Raw genomic sequence first — 7,708 nt, forward strand, 5'->3', positions numbered from 1 at the left:
ATTTTTTGTATTATTTTGGTTCTAATAAATCAACTTTACTATTGTATGATTTTGATTTTTTATTATTTATGTTGATGTACTATCGATATGCTTTGGTGCTTTGCATGAATTAAATTTCATGCTATTATAAATTTTAATTATTATGTTGAATCATATCGAAAAATTTACTCATTTTGTACTGTTTGTTTGTGTTTTAGGTCTACCTGTCATGGACCATGTGTGTTTTTTTGTATATTAAAAACAAGATTGGACGAATGAGTTTATGAAGCAAGCGAAAAAATCAAATCGGTAAAGTAATTATGTTTATTTGCTTTTTGTTTTTTTTTTTTGTGGTGATTGTTATTTAATTTTATTTTCTTGGTTAAACATGTTTTTTTCTACAAACGAAGGAGCAAAGACAACTTTTGGTAATATATCTTGGTCCTTTATATGGTTCATCATATTCGAATTTTTGTATTTTTTTTTTAGTGGTTGTTTGAAAGTCAAGATCAAGCAATCATAGACTTTGTCTATGGTTTCTCCATCTTTTAAAACATTTATGTTGTATTATTTTCTATATTTTGTTTTGTAGTTTAGTAATTTGAAATAAACTCTTATATGTAACTTAATACATATTTTTTTGTTTCAGTTGAATTCATGGACGATCATTGCTCATAATTGTGGATCTACAAAATTGAATATAATTAAATTCAGGTATTAGTCTTTATTAACCTGAATCCTTAATTTTTAAAAATAATATTGATGCCAATGTTTTATTTCTAATAGTTATAGTTGCAGGAAAACTATGGTGGGTTTCATGAAAAATGTATGATAATTTCTAAAAATTTGGATTTACATATTTTTACAAATAGATTTAAATTATAATTTTGTTTATTTTTTTGAATAATAATATAATATGTATGTCTAATAAATTTTTTTCTCTTAAATTAATAGAAAAAATAAGAAATTGTAATTATAATTCTGTTTGTTTTGGAATATAGTATAATCTTTGTGTCTAATATATTATTTACTCCTCTTGAATAACTTTTTCCCATTTCATGTCCTTGCTTTTATGAGCTCTGAACGCATAAAAAAATTGTTCTTTGCTCAGAAAAATTTCTAATAGTTATAATAATATTGTGAGCTTGGTGTTTTCATGGGTTATTCGTTGCTCACGATGGCTCTTGCATTGTCTCATGATGGACATGTATGTACCCAACAGTACTCCTTGATTTACTCAAAATCAAATAAGCAAAAATGATAGGGCTAGCTAATATCTATGACTCTCACATATTACTGCAATAGACATCGACAAAGAAGCTTACGAGGTGGTCTAGAGTTGATCACAAGATCAATTTCATCCAATCTGATGTTCTTCAGGCTTTAGACAAGTTGTTGACCGTATGTAATCCATTCTTTCTTTTCTTTTGGCATATTCTTTTAATCTGATGACATTGGTTTATGAATGATGATGGGGCATATATAGGAGAATCCAAAACCGGAGTTTGATTTCGCATTTATTGACGCTCATAAACCGAACTATCCCAACATGCACAATAGACTAATGAAGCAAGTGAAGGCAGAGCCGTCGCAGAGAATTATAAGGCCACAAGTCCAAAAAAAATTTTAGGCATATTTAAAAAATAAAATAAATGAAAAGACAAAAAATTTGTGTTTTTTAGACTCGAACTCTTGACACCTTACACTCTCTTCTACTGCTTATACCATTAGACCAAACTAACATTTTGTAAAATAGGGCCGATTTTAGGACTATATTATTTACGGCCGCAAGCTGATGCTTTGTCAGCTTGTGTCTTGGGCTCTGAGTGAAGGTAGGAGGAATCATAACGTTTGATAACACTTTGTGGTTTGGGTTTGTGGCAGAGGAGAAAGAAGAAAGCGTGCCAGAGCATATGAGGGAGAACAGAACAGAACATCCATTATGGAATTGAACAAGCGGCTTGCTGCTGACCCTCGCATCGAGCTCTCTCAAGTCTCCATTGGTGATTGATTATATATATGAGACCAATCAAAATACCAAATGTTCTTAGTTTGATTTGCTTGGGATTTGGATCGTCGAGTGATTCTTGTGATGTGATTTGATCAGTACCTTACATTGCAGTTTTTATGTATATGATCGTGCATGCATTTATTTAAATCATATATCATATCTCAGAAACCCCAATATGCAAACGAAATTATCAATAATCACAGAGAGCTAGCGTAGTACGAAGAGTAACAAACAAACAAGGAATTAGAGGTATACACAACAAATAAGGTGATGTTAAATTAGATATTTTGTATCAATTATCAATAAGTAATTTAAATTAGTATTATTTAGTTTTTGATACAGTTTAATTGATGTTTTTTTCGAGGTGTTACTCGACGTACTAGCTCTTTGTGTATTAAATCCAATCCATACTACTGTATGTAAATATATCTTATTTACATTACCATAAGCTATAAATTTTGAATTCGTGCTTTGATTTGCATATAGCTTAGGCTTTTTTATTCACATGACCATTCAGAGCCATCACTATAGCTTTGTTATACATATGGATTCTATTCAGGGAAAATTTATGATAATCTTCTAAAAAATTGGATTTCTTTCTATTTACAAATATATTTAAATTATAATTCTGTTTTTGGATAAATATAATATAATTTTTGTGCCTAATAAATTATTTACCCTTTTTAAATAAATAGAAAGAAGATGAAATCTTAATTATAATTCTGTTTATTTTTTAAAAAATAACAGAATAATTGTGACTGACATTTTTTTCTATTAAATTGATAGGAAGAAGAAGAAAGAAATATGAATTAAAAATTCAGGACTTCATATCTGAGAGGTTTTTCTAGAACAAAAGAGATTAAGGAAATTAGGAAGAATTTTTTTTACAAATTACAATTATTGTTTATTTGAAATTTCTTTAGATGGATAAATAATATAAAATAATTGTAAATTTCTCATTTTGATTAATAAAAAAGAAAAACAGATATCTAAATTTTATATCTCAATTAAAATTTAAAAGTTACAGAAGATAAATACTTGAATATATTGCAAATATTTCTTTGAGAATATCCCTGTTTTTAAAAATATTAAATTTCTACAGACTATTTGTTTCACTTTAACGAAAATTAGAAAAAAAGGAAATCAAATATTTATATATCCTTTTTTTAAAATGGAAAATAAATGCTAGAATCTATTGTAAGTATTTCTTTCAAGAAAACTTTTATTTTCTAAAATGTTAAATTTCTATAGATAATTATGATGATTTGAACTGATAATCTCGAGAGGATATACTACAAATATCCATTTAATTTGAAGATATAATACAATCTTTTGTGATCCCGATAAAATTTAATAGGATTGTCGCAAATCTCCGGAAAAAAATCATATTTTTTCCGGCTGGATACACTATCACCAAAAGGAGGAACAAATACTCTAAATAAGACAAAAGGTTTTGACAATTATAATTAGGTGGATGAACAAATAAAACAATTAAAAATGAATATATATTGAAAATACAAACGAGTAATTTTAAAGAATAATTTTTCTTTCACTTTTAAAAGTAACATTTTTTAAAAAAACGAATGATTTTTTCTTTTAAAACAAAAATTAAAAAATTGAATTAAAATAATTGTATCCCATTTAAAATTATTAAAAAATGGAAGATAAATACTAAAATCTTTTGTAAATATTTTTTTTTTGAAAATATTCTATTTTTAGAAATGTGAAATTTCTATAAATAATTATGAAGGTTTGACTTGGATACTAAGCTATCAATATAGAGGCGCTCAATCACAACATTATAAGTCAGCTTTGTTAGGCTTACACATTTGGTCGTGTATGCTCGCGGATAACTCTCCTAACTATATTACTTTATGTTTATATTAGAAAAATTACTTCTGTTCCTTATTATTAAAGATTAAATTATAGTTTCTCTTTTGGTTAATTATTTTCCATTCACATTTTTGTTCGAATCCTTTTTAGTCCTATAATTAATTTACTATTTGGTTTATTAAATTAGTTGAACTATTATTTAAAAATATATATGCCCATACAAGCTTATAAAAGAATTGAATTAGTGATATATTTGACCATAAAAAAAATTTAGACAATCCAAATTATCATTGTAAGCTTCTTACATTCAAGGGAATTCGGATTCGTCACCTTCAAGGACGAGAAATCCATGAGGGATGCTATTGAAGAGATGAACGGGAAATATCTTGCTGGCTGCACCATCACTGTGAATGAGGCTCAGTCAAGAGGAAGCGGCGGCAGTGGAGGAGGCCGTGGTGGTTACCGTATCGGCAGTGGTTACAAGAGACATAGCGGTGGTTAGGTATCTGGTGGAGGCGGCGGTGGCCAATGTGGATACGGTGGTCGTTGTGAAGGCAGTAGCGGTTGTTGGTAATAATTGAGTTTAGGCTTACGTTATTTTATATAAGTATATTATTAAGTGTGTTGTAAAGTCAAATGTTATGTGTAAACCGTGACGTGTTACGAAGCGTTGTTAGTGTAGGAAGTTGCAACAGTTGTTTTTTGTCTTTAGGAAAACTACATAAAGTGGATGTTTTCTTATTGTAAAAGTTTTCGAATATAATTGAGAAGTTTTTCACTTTTTCATTCTCTGTTTTTTCTCTACCAATCTCTGTATTTGAAGCAATGGCTTCTGGTGTAATACAAGAGCAGAACTTCAACATGGTATCAGAGCTTTATTGATTCAAGGGCCAGTGGGAAGCACAAAGAGAAGCATAACAAAACCTGTAAAAAAGTTCAACCAAAAACAAAGATCACGACATCATCATTCAGCAAGTGATTCTTATGTTTGAAGGAGAAATGATGAAATCGGGTGTGGATTAAGAGGAAGGCCATCTTAATCAAGAGATAATTGTGGTCATTGGTGAAGACGATGTTCCAAACAAATCGACGCAATCCTACGTGTCATGCGAAGGGGTGCGCAATTGAAAAAAAACAGAGGAAGCGTCAACAGAGGCGTTTACGACTCTGCCAAGCACATGGCAATCATGTCTTTTCATGGGATTAGGTTACATATGATGGTGTGTTCATTGCTCGGCCCAAAAGAGAGGATTCTGGCTTTAAACCAGAATATGACAATATGTGGTGTAGCCACCGCTGTTGAAAACAAAACAAAGCTTATTAGTAGAAAGTGGTGTGGAGTCTGTGAGAAAGATGTTCACAAGGAGAAGCTTCCTGTTTAATAAAACAGAGCGAGGCTCAGTGGCAAAAAGTGGTGGTTGAGTTTGTGAGGAAGACTACAACACGGAGGTAGTCACCTGTTTGGAAAACAAGGCAAAGCTACTCAACAAAAATAAGAGTTCATAGTGAAGACAAACTGATTAGCAAACGTCGTCGGTTTAAAAGAAGTAACCAATGATGACGTGGAGAAGATTCACGTGTACGACGTCAAGGAGACGTTATGGTGATCAATGGAAGACACCAAGCACAAGCACAAAAAGAGGATGCTTACCTCGATGAAAATGGAGCATAAGCCGGTTGAGAAGATAACTGAAGAAGACGTGAAAAAGATTCACGCAAGAGATGTCACACAGACATGAATGTGATGGTGATCAAAGGAAGACACCAAGCGAGAAAGGAAAAAGCTTACCTAAGAGAGAAAAGGGAGAAGCAGCCAGTCATAAAAAAGGGAGAAGAAGAAAGCTCATCTAAATAAAAGTGAGCGGAAGAAGGTTGCAAGAACAGCAACAAAGACATGATGGAAGATCATGGGATAGACGTAATGAAAGAGGTCATGGAGAATTCAAACACAACGTGAAAGAGGTCACAGGAAATTTGAAACAAAAATAGAATGAATGAGTAGAAGAATCGAAGTGTGGGAAGCATTCGATCAAGAGGGAGGCAAGATGCCACTCTACGCTTTTGAAGACCAAAGTTGTGACGAATTAAAAAAGAAACGTAGTGAAGAGCAAAACTCAATTAAGAGGGACTGTTGTAAAGTCAAATGTTATGTGTAAAACGTGAAATGTTACGAAGCGTTGTTAGTGTAGGAAGTTGCAACGGTTTCTTTGTGTCTTTAGGAAAACTACATAAGGTAGATGTTTTCTTATTTTAAAAGTTGTCAAGAATAATGGAGAAGTTTTTCACTTTTTAATTCTCTGTTTTTTCTCTACCATGCTCTGTATTTGAAGCAATGGCTTCTGGTGTAATACAAGAGCAGAACTTCAACAGCGGTTACGGAGGAGGTGATGGTGGCCGATGTGGATACGGTGGTCGTCGTGAAGGCGGTAGCGGTTACGGAGGAGGTGATGGTGGCTACAGAGGAAGTGATGGTGGCCGATGTGGATACGGTGGTCGTAGTGAAGGCGGTAGCGGTTACGGAGGAGGTGATGGTGGCTACAGAGGAAGCGGTGATGGTGGCAGTGGCTAGTAATTGAAGATAGTGTGGTTTGGTGCTGCTCTGTGTTTGGTTTAGATTTGGTTCTGTGTCACCCTTTTGGTTTGGTTTGATTCTAGGTTTAGGGTTTAGGGTTTTTTTTACAAAGTCGTCTTCGATTGGTTTTTTGCTGATTTGTGTGATTCTCTTTTATTTTTGTTTACAGATCATTAACGATCGTGAGACTGGAAGGTCAAGGGGATTCGGATTTGTCACCTTCAAGGACGAAAAATCCATGAGGGATGTTATTGAAGAAATAAACGGGAAAGAGCTTGATGGCCGTACCATCATTGTGAATGAGGCTTAGTCCCGAGGAAGCAGCGGTGGTGGAGGAGGCCGTGGTGGCGGCAGTGGTGGTTACCATAGTGGTGGTGGTTATGAGAGACGTAGCAGTGGTTACGGATCTGGTGGAGGTGGCAGTGGCCAAGGTGGATACGGTGGTCACCGTGAAGGCGGTAGCAATTACGGAGGAGGTGTTGGTGGCTACGGAGGAAGCGGTGACGGTGGCAGTGGCTGGTAATTGAAGATAGTGTGGTTTGGCGCTACTCTGTGCTTGGTTTAGATTTGGTTTGTTGGTTGATAATTAAGTTTCAGAGTTGCAACGTTTAAGTCGTGACGTTTTGGTTTGTGACGTTTCATCCAAGAGTCACAAGTTCTAAGAGACACAACTCATTATGATGTAGTGTCTGTTTGTTTTCTATATAAAACAGTTCTGTTGTTGATGTATGTAACAAGTTTTAGTTGATCGAAGTTTATATTTGTTTTTATCTTCAAAAAGAGACAAAGGTCTCTTACTCTGTTTTATTATTCTCTTCTCTCAAAATTAGAACATGGTATCAGAGCTTATGTTGGTCTTGGAGCCTGTCCAAGCAAAACAAAAATAAGAAAAATTTATGCTGCAAAAAGAAGAGAAAGATGGAGACAACAAACCAATGGTGAGAAGAAGAAGAAGAAAAGAAGATCAAAATAGGAAAAGATGGTGGTGACAAGAGAGAGTACTATCAACCTTCACAAACGTTCACAAACAGCACCATTATTTTCACAAGTAGTACGTGAAGCTCCAAAGGGATGAAGGAGATAAAAAATCTTCTCAAAAAGGCAATGGAGACCATAGATGTGGAGATGAAATTATGAATGGAGAGTTCTGAAACTTTGTTCAACAATGTCTTGGTATATCACAAGGATGCAAAGAAGACATCACTCGATGAAGTTGAGAATCAGAAGATTTCTTCAACGGAACCAGACGGAGAAGCCACTGTTTGAAGAAACAGAGTATGACGAATTAGCAAAAAGTGGTGTTGAGTTTGAAA

General features: G+C 33.5%; 2 pseudogenes; both read left to right on the top strand.

Moving 5' to 3' along the window:
• The first annotated feature begins 784 nt into the window (after window positions 1–784).
• LOC104773472 lies at window positions 785–1,990 on the top strand (annotated as a pseudogene).
• Window positions 1,991–6,155: 4,165 nt separating this feature from the next.
• LOC104773473 lies at window positions 6,156–7,143 on the top strand (annotated as a pseudogene).
• Window positions 7,144–7,708: the final 565 nt, after the last annotated feature.

This window comes from Camelina sativa, unplaced genomic scaffold (assembly GCF_000633955.1).
Source record: "Camelina sativa cultivar DH55 unplaced genomic scaffold, Cs unpScaffold00550, whole genome shotgun sequence".
NCBI lineage: Eukaryota > Viridiplantae > Streptophyta > Magnoliopsida > Brassicales > Brassicaceae > Camelina > Camelina sativa.